General features: G+C 41.9%; 1 long non-coding RNA gene across 3 annotated transcripts in view; it reads left to right on the top strand.

The window, feature by feature from the left end:
* Window positions 1-1,265: 1,265 nt before the first annotated feature.
* Window positions 1,266-13,319, top strand: part of LOC128700865 (uncharacterized) — a 238,075-nt gene continuing 226,021 nt past the window's right edge. For 2 of the 3 annotated variants that reach the window (XR_011394673.1, XR_011394672.1), the window contains exon 1: window positions 1,273-1,905. This is a non-coding gene — a long non-coding RNA (uncharacterized lncRNA). Of the gene's footprint in view, window positions 1,906-13,319 lie in introns of all 3 variants that reach the window. The other variant, XR_011394675.1, reaches the window with a different exon arrangement.

Consider the following 13,319-nt stretch of genomic DNA (forward strand, 5'->3'; position numbering starts at 1 on the left):
TTAAATTTTGCAGTGCAAATCGGTATGTATTAGTAACATTAATAATAATAATGATAATTATTATTATTATTATTATTATTATTATTATTATTATTATTATCACATCCATACACCTTACTCCCTATTATTTACATCATCCCTTACTCATTTCTCACAGTATCCTATTTCCTCACGGCTCTCAACTCCCATCCTGTCCCTAAGGACTATCCCATCCTTTGTCATCCTCTCTGTCACAGCCTCCCATCCTTCCTATCCCATCTGTCTTCACTAAGTCATTTTATAGGATCTTGAGTGATGGTCACCTGTTAGGAGGGATAGAGGTGACTGACCATTATAGAGGGAGATATGACCTTATATATGTGTGTGTGTACTCACCTAGTTGAGGTTGCGGGGGTCGAGTCCGAGCTCCTGGCCCCGCCTCTTCACTGATCGCTACTAGGTCACTCTTCCTGAGCCGTGAGCTTTATCATACCTCTGCTTAAAGCTATGTATGGATCCTGCCTCCACTACATCGCTTCCCAAACTATTCCACTTACTGACTACTCTGTGGCTGAAGAAATACTTCCTAACATCCCTGTGATTCATCTGTGTCTTCAGCTTCCAACTGTGTCCCCTTGTTACTGTGTCCAATCTCTGGAACATCCTGTCTTTGTCCACCTTGTCAATTCCTCTCAGTATTTTGTATGTCGTTATCATTTCCCCCCTATCTCTCCTGTCCTCCAGTGTCGTCAGGTTGATTTCCCTTAACCTCTCCTCGTGTGTGTGTGTATGTGTGTGTGTGTGTGTGTATGGATGTGTGTGGGGGGTGTACTCTTCTGTTTGTGGTTGCATGGGCCGAATCACAGCTCCTGGACCCGCCTCTTCGTGTGTATGTGATGAAGCGTGTGAGTGTAAATGTGTATATGTGTGTATGCACGGACCCGTGCGTTTGTTTGCGCGTGTATATGCGCGTGCATGAGTGTGTTCATACGCATTCATACCTTCCCTATAAAGTTCACCAGCAACTCAACTCCGGACTCGAGTATTAAGTTTATTTTTCAGAATCTTTAATTTAACACGTAACAAACGTCAGTACCATCCTTCATGACCCACATGACGCACTACACTCAATCACGATACATTAATACATAAATGCAAGAGAGTACTTTCCGTAATTAACGCTTAATCGGGAAAAAAGGACCAAGAAATGGATCACAACGCCATTTCAGTGAGTCAGTGAACTGCTTCGAGTCTCGGAATACAAGGTTCACAGAGGACAGTGTCAGGCTGCCCCTTCCCTGGACGAACGTCCCGAGCGTGTTCCTCCGTATATATACACCGAGAGGTGTTTGTATATATGTATATACATCCAGGTATATATATCTGTGTATATACATCGAGAAGTGTGTATTTGTGCATACGTAGAGTGCTTAAATTTGTCGTATTAGTATAAATATTAGATTTTCTGCCGGTGGTCAGCTAACGAGCGGTCGTAATGGCCGTCAGGTAGTTAAGAGTCTTTCAACGTTATAAACCAGATAGTAACGAAGCTTTCGGTCACTTAAATTATGGATAAATGTGTATAAGCACTTGATATACACCTAAGTGTAAAATCTTGTCTCTCTGAGATAGTTAATGTGTATGTTAAGTGTTAACAAGTGTATCCGACAAGTGTGTGTGTTTTCGGCCAGTATTCTCAAGTTATAAGTAACTAGAATTATTAACGAAATATTCGTGTCTATAACAAAGTTATCTAGATTATAAGACTCGATTATAACGATAGTAAGGATAGCGGTTTTTTTGATAACGAAAAAAACTTAACAAAAGTCGCGTTGGGGACTTCCAGCACCTCCTGGACCCTACCACAGCTGCTTCCCAGCATCACCTGTCTGCCTATCATCCACGTATCATCTACTATCATGCAAGGTAACATAAATTATAGACAGTAACACAATAGTGAGAATCTTAGTTCCAGTGCTTTCTAAGAATTATATGCAGGGTATAACCAAATGTTTTTTTCTGTACGTCAGTTTTCTAAATTATATGTTGAATATACTGGGAAAATATGCAAGTGAGGGATATATCTTGGTATATACATGGAGATACAGGTGAATGGTATGGTATTATATTAATGGAATACAATATATGCAAGTAGATAGAAAAAAATACATGCTCAACACTTGGGTATCTTTGAGGTTACGTTTCGCCCTTCAGTGGCTTTGTCGGTGGAAGACAGAGAATAATACTGGAGACGGTGTTGGAGGTTATCAGTCTCCTGAAGGCTGAAGGACTGATAACTTTGTATCAAGGCTGAGGGACTGATCACTTTATATCAAGGCTGAGGGACTGATCACTTTATATCAAGGCTGAGGGACTGATCACTTTATATCAAGGCTGAGGGACTGATCACTTTATATCAAGGCTGAGGGACTGATAACTTTATATCAAGGCTGAGGGACTGATAACTTTATATCAAGGCTGAGGGACTGATAACTTTATATCAAGGCTGAGGGACTGATCACTTTATATCAAGGCTGAGGGACTGATAACTTTATATCAAGGCTGAGGGACTGATCACTTTATATCAAGGCTGAGGGACTGATCACTTAATATCAAGGCTGAGGGACTGATCACTTAATATCAAGGCTGAGGGACTGATCACTTTATATCAAGGCTGGGGACTGATCACTTTATATCAAGGCTGAGGGACTGATCACTTTATATCAAGGCTGAGGGACTGATCACTTAATATCAAGGCTGAGGGACTGATCACTTTATATCAAGGCTGAGGGATTGATCCCCTCAAACCACTACTACACATTTTCCACCGTCTCCAGTAATTATTTTCTACATTGATTTGGTAAAGCCACTGGTGGGCGAAACGTCTCCAGAATAAGTTACCCAGGTGTTGCTGATGTGTCATTAATCTGACTCGTATTAACTGACAACAAATCAATTATACCAGTTGACAGGTATTTAATAAATCTTAATTTGAGTTCATTCGTCATAAAGGTGTAAGTTGGAACTTATGACTGAAGGGTGTAAGTCGGGTATTAATTTATTTACTTTGCAGGTAAGTGTGTGTTGACTGCATCTCTTGGGACAACTTACACCTTCCGTAAGGTAAGTTTTTATTGTACCGTGACTTGATAAAGCTCTACCCAGAGGGATACTGTGACTTGATAAAGCTCTACCCAGAGGGATACGGTGACTTGATAAAGCTCTACCCAGAGGGATACTGTGACTTTATAAAGCTCTACCCAGAGGGATACTGTGACTTGATAAAGCTCTACCCAGAGGGATACAGTGACTTGATAAAGCTCTACCCAGAGGGATACTGTGACTTGATAAAGCTCTACCCAGAGGGATACTGTGACTTGATAAAGCTCTACCCAGAGGGATACTGTGACTTGATAAAGCTCTACCCAGAGGGATACTGTGACTTGATAAAGCTCTACCCAGAGGGATACGGCGACTTGATAAACCTCTACCCAGACCAACGTTAAATATCTTTCAATATCTTGACACGTAAACGAATATTCGTACTAAGGATTAATGTAAATATGCATAACTCTAGGTATAACAGTGCAATGTATCCCTCTTACACCACGGGACGTCAATCCCTACGTTGGGATTTCGATGGACAAGTCATTGTTCTGACCAGGGTGGAATATTTTATTCCTCCGTTCAGGAGTAATCTTGAATTTCCCGTCAATGGATAAGTGACACATGACATGCGTAATGCAAATCAAGAACTTTGGGTCTCTAGTGGGAATTTGAGATAAAATACCTTTATTCCTGGGTATTTTTTCTGGGTATTTCAGGGTGTTTTTGGGTATACCTGGGTATTCTTGGGCATTTCAGGGTATTTCTGGTTATTCCAGGGTATTTGCTGGGTATACCTGCGTATTCCTGGGTATACCTGCGTATTCCTGGGTATACCTGCGTATTCCTGGGTATACCTGCGTATTCCTGGGTATACCTGCGTATTCCTGGGTATACCTGCGTATTCCTGGGTATACCTGCGTATTCCTGGGTATACCTGCGTATTCTTGGGTATTCCTGGGTATACCTGGGTATTCCTGGGCATTCCTGGGTATTCCTGGAGGTGTTCCGGGGGTCAGCGCCCCTCGCGGCCCGGTCGCGGGGGAAACGTTGAACATATATGTGTTTTGCCACCAAAAATATACATGTAAATGAATAAGATATGTGGGAAACACTTGGGTATCTTTTACTGTGAAGATGTTTCGCCCATCAGTGGAATTATCACTCTAATACAGAGAATATTACTGGAGATATGAGGTTATCAGTCCCCAAGGTTTGATATTGGAGACTGTGGAAGACGTGAGAAAGTTCAACACTTTCCAAAGGGAGGTCAGTATTGTTCACCCTTTCGTATTGAACATTGATTCCCAAACTGATTTTTTTATGTAAGATCCAAGAATAGAGAGATGACTGTAGCCTCTTGACCCAGATGTTACATAGGCCTATTTAGCGGCCTAACAAGTCGTTGAGGGAAATTATGGGCGCTGCTGGTTGAGTTTGAGACCAGAGTGAACTATTTCACTCGAGGCGTGATGACAGAACTGTGTTCCCAGTTACTCTTCGTGTACCTTACTGCACGCAAGAGGGGGGGGGGGGGGTTGTGTGGAGGTGTTTAGGTGTGTGAGTGGGGGTATTCAAGTGCGTGTGTAGGGGGTGTTTAGGTGTGTGGGGGGGGGTATTTAGGGATGTGTGTAGGGGGGAGGGAGTGTTTACGTGTGTGTGGAGGGGGTGTTTAGGTGTGTGTGTGGGGGGGGGTATTTAGGGATGTGTGTAGGGGGGAGGGAGTGTTTACGTGTGTGTGGAGGGGGTGTTTAGGTGTGTGTGTGGGGGTGTTTAGGGGTGTGTGTGTGTGTGGAGGGGGTATTTAGGTGTGTGTGTGGGGGTGTTTAGGTGTGTGTGTGCGTGTGTGGACGGGGGTATTTAGGGGTGTGTGTGTGTGTGGAGGGGGGTATTTAGGTGTGTGTGTGGGGGTGTTTAGGTGTGTGTGTGGAGGGGGGTATTTAGGTGTGTGTGTGGGGGTGTTTAGGTGTGTGTGTGTGTGTGTGTGTGTGTGTGTGTGTGTGTGTGTGGAGGGGGTATTTAGGTGTGTGTGGGGGTGTTTAGGTGTGTGTGTGTGGAGGGGGGTATTTAGGTGTGTGTGGGGGGTGTTTAGGTGTGTGTGTGTGGAGGGGGGTATTTAGGTGTGTGTGTGTGTGTGTGAGTGTGTGTGTGGAGGGGGGTATTTAGGTGTGTGTGGGTGTGTGTGTGTGTGTGGAGGGGGGTAGTCTGGTGTGTGGGGGGAGGGAGTGTTTAGGTGTCTTCACGTGCATGAGTGTATATTGGCATGATAAAACCCCTGATGGGCGAAACTTCTCATCAATGAACATTGAAAACCCAGATACGTGTATTCTAATGCCCGTCGGCACTAATACATACATACATATATATATATATATATATATATATATATATATATATATATATATATATATATATATATATATATATATATATATATATTATATATATATTATATATATATTATATATATATGTCGTGCCGAATATGTAAAATTGGTCAATTAGCAAGAACTCATTTAAAATTAAGACCTTTCTAAAATTTTCTCTTATACGTTTAAAGATATATTTTTTCATTAATGTTAATGTAAAAAAATTTAATTTTGCACCAAAAGAATCTTAGAAAACTTACCTAACCTTATTATTGTGGCCTGGTGGCTAAAGCTCCCGCTTCACACACGGAGGGCCCGGGTTCGATTCCCGGCGGGTGGAATCATTTCGACACGTTTCCTTACACCTGTTGTCCTGTTCACCTAGCAGCAAATAGGTACCTGGGTGTTAGCGACTGGTGTGGGTCGCATCCTGGGGGACAAGATTAAGGACCCCAATGGAAATAAGTTAGACAGTCCTCGATGACGCACTGACTTTCTTGGGTTATCCTGGGTGGCTAACCCTCCGGGGTTAAAAATCCGAACGAAATCTCTCTCTTATAACAAGAACAATTTATTTTAGCCTAACCCAACTAAATATATTTTGGATTTGTTTACAATAATTTATTTATTTATTATTTTTTTATTATCACACTGGCCGATTCCCACCAAGGCAGGGTGGCCCGAAAAAGAAAAACTTTCACCATCATTCACTCCATCACTGTCTTGCCAGAAGGGTGCTTTACACTACAGTTTTTAAACTGCAACATTAATTTAATACTAAATACTAAACAAACACAGCGAAATATATTTTTTTCGTTAGATTCAGAATGATTTTGGCGAAATTATTGCATACACAAATTTTCACTTGTCCTATATGGCAAGATGAACGTTGCTATTTAAGCCAAGATCGCAAGTTCTGCCTATTCGGCACGACATATATATATATATATATATATATATATATATATATATATATATATATATATATATATATATATATATATATATATATATATATATATATATCAAAGAGAGAGAGAGAGAGAACCTTGAGCTGTCATGAAAGGTGTTCATTACTTGTCTCTGTGTTTAGAGAGTAGGTTCGTGGGAAGAGGCGCTGCTTAATGTGAGAGGGACTATATTAGCTCTGGCTGTTTATAATTTCTCGGAAAAAAAGTGTAGTTTCAGTCATGGTCGATTGCCCTGACAGGAGGAACTCGTTTTGCTGCACATTCCAAAAAAAATTAAATAGAAAATTACATCTGTGACAACTTGCGTGCTTTGAGAATGTGGATAGTTTGTGAGAGTAGGTTGTTTGTGAGTAGATGGTGTGTGAGTAGGTAGTTTGTGAGTGGGTGGTGTGTGTGAGTAGGTAGTTTGTGAGTGGGTGGTGTGTGTGAGTAGGTAGTTTGTGAGTGGGTGGTGTGTGTGAGTAGGTAGTTTGTGAGTGGGTGGTGTGTGTGAGTAGGTAGTTTGTGAGTGGGTGGTGTGTGTGAGTAGGTAGTTTTTGAGTGGTTGGTGTGTGTGAGTAGGTAGTTTTTAAGTGGGTGGTGTGTGTGAGTAGGTAGTTTTTGAGTGGGTGGTGTGTGTGAGTAGGTAGTTTTTGAGTGGGTGGTGTGTGTGAGTAGGTAGTTTGTGAGTGGGTGGTGTGTGTGAGTAGGTAGTTTGTGAGTGGGTGGTGTGTGTGAGTAGGTAGTTTGTGAGTGGGTGGTGTGAGTAGGTAGTTTGTGAGTGGGTGGTGTGTGTGTGAGTAGGTAGTTTGTGAGTGGGTGGTGTGTGTGAGTAGGTAGTTTTTGAGTGGGTGGTGTGTGTGAGTAGGTAGTTTGTGAGTGGGTGGTGTGTGTGAGTAGGTAGTTTTTGAGTGGGTGGTGTGTGTGAGTAGGTAGTTTGTGAGGAAAGTACTGTAGCAGGCCTACTGGCTCATGCTTGGTAAGCCTTTCTCTCAAATAACCATTCACAATCGGTTTAAATCCCCAGTTAAGGAATTCCAGCCAGTGTTGATCAAATTAAAATATTCCCTAAATTACTTCGATGTCATATCGTTGAAGTCTTAACAATTTCGCCCTTAGGAAGCTTTTCTTGGTAGGTTTAAAAGCTTGTCTGAGGTAACATTAATGCCAGATTTTAGCGTTCTTCAAGAACTTTCACCCAGACAAATTTTACGTTTGTTCCTGCTGCCTCTGTTTCCTACGCAGACTTCGAAGATTTTATTTATATATATTTTTTTGTTTTGAGACAGCGCCTCCCCCGTCTCCCGTGTGGGGAGCAAACACGCGTCTTCCCCACCATAGAAACTTTAGATTGCGCTAAAGTGGCTAGTTTATTGTGCCTGTGTATCCATCCTGTGGATGGTAGTGACTAGTTGTTCATCCTTTATCCATCCTGTGGATGGTAGGGCAAGAACATACGCACATAATAGGTCTTGGAACTAGACCCCAAAAGGGATCACATGAATACATCTAAATTCATATCTTAGATTAACCAATATGCTTGCTTAATACTTCTGGCATCTTATTTTCATTAATAAGATATCTTGATATTAATAAGATATCTTGAGGCAATTGTGCAACATTTGAGTTTATTGTGGAGAAGTTTAGGCAGTTAGGATTTTCTAAGCCATTTATTCACACTGTATTCCTGCCTCAGAAGTGATTTAAATCGTTAATAAATGGCATTGCAATGTGCTTGCAGTACCTGGCTAGCCAGAATTTGTTGCAAATTGAATAAAAATTTATTGCCTAAGCAAATTATCTTCACAACATTGCTTCCACGATTAAGGCCAGATAACTGGAATGCTCTCGTTACCCATCATGATTACTGATCTGTTTTATACTTCTTCTCAGCCCCCAAGACAACACACCTTTTTTTTCCTCCTATTCCAGTTTCTTTTACGGAAAGCATTCCATAAATGTGCTCAGTCTTACGACAACACTGTGACCTTCACTAGTTGCTTTCGTTGTATCCTGCTCGATGACCGAACCACATTCGTCCGGCAGTGCAACGAAGGTATAGGTAATCTTGATAGTGTATTCAACTCCCTTCACTTTTAGTTTTAATCCTTTGTTGCAGACCAATTTCCATTTGGTGCGGCTGGTATCACCGATAATCTCATGTTCCAGTGATAAATATTCTAAGTCTCTTAAATTTGAGTCTCATTCGTAGCTAATTCAACTCCGCCTTACCCGGTATCCTCAACACTCCAGTGTCACTGACAAGTCCAGTTAGCAGATCTTCACTAGACTCCAGACATAATCGTTGGGAAAACACCCGGAGAAATACGCAGAGATGTGTATAGATTTCAACCAATATATACTTAGCTTCAAGAATTAACATGGTTTTCGGTATGAGTGTATAGGTCAGATGTAGCCTTAATGACCCTCGTGCAGGAGGTACGTGTTTAACTTAACGAATTTCCTGTAAATTGCTGATTGGGTGAGAGAAGAACTCACCTAGCATGAGCCAGCAGTCGTTCTTAAGTTCTCTTATTGATCTAACTCTTGTTAAGTTAGGTAAGGTTAGTCAGGGTCTTAGATAATGACCCTTGGTGGAGCGCGCTCACTGCGGGGATTGAACCGTGGTGAGTGAGTTGTGAAACTCCAGACCGACGCTTTAACCACTGAGCCAGCTGCTGGCTGCAATAAGATTGATCCAGCTAGATTTGCAGTCGTGTCATTACGATTTCTTGAGTCATTTTGGTCATCTGACCGAGGCCTTCCGCTGGCTTACCGGTCCACCCCTTTATAAATTACGGTTATAGAACCATAAAATCTACAACTCTCTTGTTAAATTCTTACGTTGTAGTTCGTATGTTTTTACGTCCAGGAGACTTGACACACAAACAATGATTTTACAGAATAAAAAAAAACCGCGATAAGTATAGCAACATAATAACCACAAGAAAAACGTCGAAATTTCAACGTTCTTCACCAGTGGTTGGAGAACAGCGTAAATACAACATTAACGCAAGAAGCGTATAACGATAGTGCGTTATACTCGGTGATAAAGGTCAGGGGGTGCTCTTAAAGGATGCCGTTCTCGATGCAAGGTAATTATCAAGATCACAGAGCCTTAATTTTGGTACCAAACTCCAGTACTCACTAATTTTCATACCGGACCAGATATTCCAGCTTTGATTCTTGCAACCACGCATTCTTAAGCTTAAAACTGGCTTGCATCATTGAAAGATTAAGCTTACCCAGCTGTAATCTTCGTCTGGAAAGGTATTGTATTTCTTAATGGGGTTTAAAACCTATCTACAACACGAACGTTAAGGCTGCATCTAACCTATTATCACCAGTCAAGAATGTTTTTACACCTTAAATATGGCCGAATTTCTGATAGAATATACACGGGATATACACGGTATATACACAGTAACATTTCGACTCGACTTGGTTTAACATTTCGACATTTGTCTGCGCGCGCGCACACAAATCAGCTGATATACAGAGATACATACAACTTCTATAATATATATATATATATATATATATATATATATATATATATATATATATATATATATATATATATATATATATATATATATTGCAACAAGACATGCGTATATGGGGACAGTTTTTTTAATTTGCATACGACAGTACACTAAGCTTAATTAGAAAGGGAAATTAAGATTGAAATTAATTACAGACGAGTTGAAATATACAATCTACCTTCCTCTGAGAGTATTTGAATATATCTACTGAATATTTATGCTATATCAACTGTTAAGATACTTTGTGTGTGTGTGTGTGTGTGTGTGTGTGTGTGTGTGTGTGTGTGTGTGTGTGTGTGTGTGTGTGTGTGTGTGTGTGTGTGCTACTAGGTCAGGTGCAGCGCTCGTTCCTTAAGTGAATATGACCTGACTAGGTTAAGGCATTGGCTTAAGCCGGTGGGAGAATTGGACCTGCCTCGCATGGGCCAGTAGGCCTGCTGCAGTGTTGCTTATGTTCACAAAAGCTCGGTCTACATCTTGTGTCTTTTCATCCATAAAACTTGAAATGCATTATCCACACAAACGTAAAACTGTCTGGCCTTGTATTTCTGTATAGTCAGTCATCGCGCATCCTGTGTTCCAGAAAAACCCGTGCGCTGGTTCACCAGATTATTACTGCAATAAGAAAGGAGCGCTGAACCCTGGTTTACCAGATTAGTTCGTGCAGTTTTGCTTCTGTTGTCAGTCGTCGATAAAAACAGAGATGTACTCCTGTTAGGCCTTTAGGGGCCTATTTCTTAGGCACCATAGCCACAGGATGGAAGGACTGCACAGTAAACTAGCCACTACTGTCCACAGAATGGATATGGGGTGCACAGTAAACTAGCCACTACTGTCCACAAAATGGATATGGGGTGCACAGTAAACTAGCCACTACTGTCCACAGAATGGATATGGGGTGCACAGTAAACTAGCCACTACTGTCCACAGAATGGATATGGGGTGCACAGTAAACTAGCCACTACTGTCCACAAAATGGATATGGGGTGCACAGTAAACTAGCCACTACTGTCCACAGAATGGATATGGGGTGCACAGTAAACTAGCCACTACTGTCCACAGAATGGATATGGGGTGCACAGTAAACTAGCCACTACTGTCCACAGAATGGATATGGGGTGCACAGTAAACTAGCCACTACTGTCCACAGAATGGATATGGGGTGCACAGTAAACTAGTGTTTTGGTGGCAGAATGTCATCTGTTTGTTATTGTCAGTCATGTTTGCACAAGTTGGTAGGTAAGACACATAGGCAACAGTTAGGCAACTTTATTCCGAAACGTTTCGCCTACACAGTAGGCTTCTTCAGTCGAATACAGAAAGTAGGCAGGAACAGTAGAGATGTGAAGACGATGTAATCAGTCCATCACCCTTGAAGTCGTAGATTTGAGGTTGTCAGTCCCTCAGCCTGGAGAAGTTCAGTTCCCTAGTCAGGAACTATCTGAAGATCAAGCGACAGTGCGGAGACTTAAATACTGTCGGAAGGAGAGGTAGAGTATTTAAGTCTCCGCACTGTCGCTTAACCTTCAGATAGTTCCTGACTATGGAACTGAACTTCTCCAGGCTGAGGGACTGACAACCTCAAATCTACGACTTCAAGGGTGATGGACTGATTACATAGTCTTCACATCTCTACTGTTCCTGCCTACTTTCTGTATTCGACTGAAGAAGCCTACTGTGTAGGCGAAACGTTTCGGAATAAAGTTGCCTAACTGTTGCCTATGTGTCTTACGTACCAACCTGTCGGTATTGTATACCATTTTAATATTCACAAATGTAGATACCCGGATGTTGCACAAGTCTAATTCCTCATCTTGTCGGTATTATATACCATTTACATACATGGAAAGACATGTGGGGCCTTAGGGTACCGGTAGCTCTCCCTTACTGTTGGTATCTCATTGCTTACTGGCAATCTTACCGACTCTCTAAGCACCCAAACACAAGGAAAAATACCATCTGTGTACATCTTTCCTAGACGTAACTTAAGCATAAAACGTACTAATTACACCCAGAAGGTCGTTCCAGACCTACTCAGATTTAAAAATCACGAACATTGTCTTCCCACAGTGCCCAGAAATATTACGTGTTCTCGTTTTGCCTCAGCAGAGCCTGGCGGGTGTCTCTCCGTTCTAATTGTTTGTTATTTGTGTCTACCACATCATTTAATTTCTCTCAGGCCTGCTCGTAACCTTGTTAATTCTATTCACGCTCTAGGGCCGACAGCTTGGGTATCTAGAGCTATTAAACGAAGCCGGGGGTATGTTTCAAGGAGGATGTGTAGAACGTGGTGGTCCAGCGACCTGCTGGGTATTGCCCGTAAGTGTAATGACATGATAGAGCTGTGAACTCTATTCAGGTAATGACTTTATGAAGCTCTACACAGAGTGGAACCTTGTTCCAAGGATTTCATGTACTCTAGCTTTTGTTGGGCCTCAGAACACACACAAAAGGACCTGGGTTCGATCCCCACGAGAAAATAAACGTATAAGCTAGTCTAGCACCTAATACCCCTTTTCACCTAGCAATAAATAGCCACATTAGTGTTAATCTACTGTTGTGGGACGCATCCTGGGGAAAGATCTAAGGATCTCAAATGAAAGAAAATCCACACTGGCTTCTATGGGTTTTCCTGGGTTAAATTCCACTGTTTATTGCCCAGGGTTAAGCCTCCAGGGTTATTAACCCAAGGATATCTTTTTTATTTGCTGTTACAGTACTAAGTTTTGTTAATTATGCTGGCCTGTAGTATGTCTGAAGTTAAATGCATAACCTAAAGCTCTAGTGCCTGTGACAACGTTTCGCTGAGGAGCAGCGTAAAGCTCCAAACCATACCCCCGGCCGGGATTGAACCCGCGGTCATAGAGTCTCAAAACTCCAGACCGTCGCGTTAGCCACTAGACCAGCTAGCCACAATAAGATTCGTCCAACTAGGTATATTTCTACACCATAGGAAGGTTAGCACAGGCACCACTGTGACCACAAATGCAAGTTTTTACAGACGAATCTCCAGCTAGCGTGGCCGTGACGAACTCCAAAAGAAAGCGAAACGTGGCCAGATAAAAAACGTCTCCCACACCTGAATCTAGTTTTAAATGCCCTCAGTTGTACCTGCTTGTATTTAACTTGTACGAGTCACGTTCTTGGCGTTCTCACGACTGGCACAAGGCGTTCACGAACGGCCCTTATGGCTATTGAACGCCCGAGGGAGGCGTTTCTGACGGTGCTTATGCAAGCTAGCAACGTTGTTTGAAGGGTTGACGTGCCTAACAGCTCACCTGGTTTGGTCATTAGAACTGTTAAGATGCTTGTTAAACCTAATTGAGCTGGGGGAAATTATCTCTCCCTGTGTTTTAAGTTATAGACCTGGAA

This window comes from Cherax quadricarinatus, chromosome 94 (assembly GCF_038502225.1).
Source record: "Cherax quadricarinatus isolate ZL_2023a chromosome 94, ASM3850222v1, whole genome shotgun sequence".
Lineage (NCBI taxonomy): Eukaryota > Metazoa > Arthropoda > Malacostraca > Decapoda > Parastacidae > Cherax > Cherax quadricarinatus.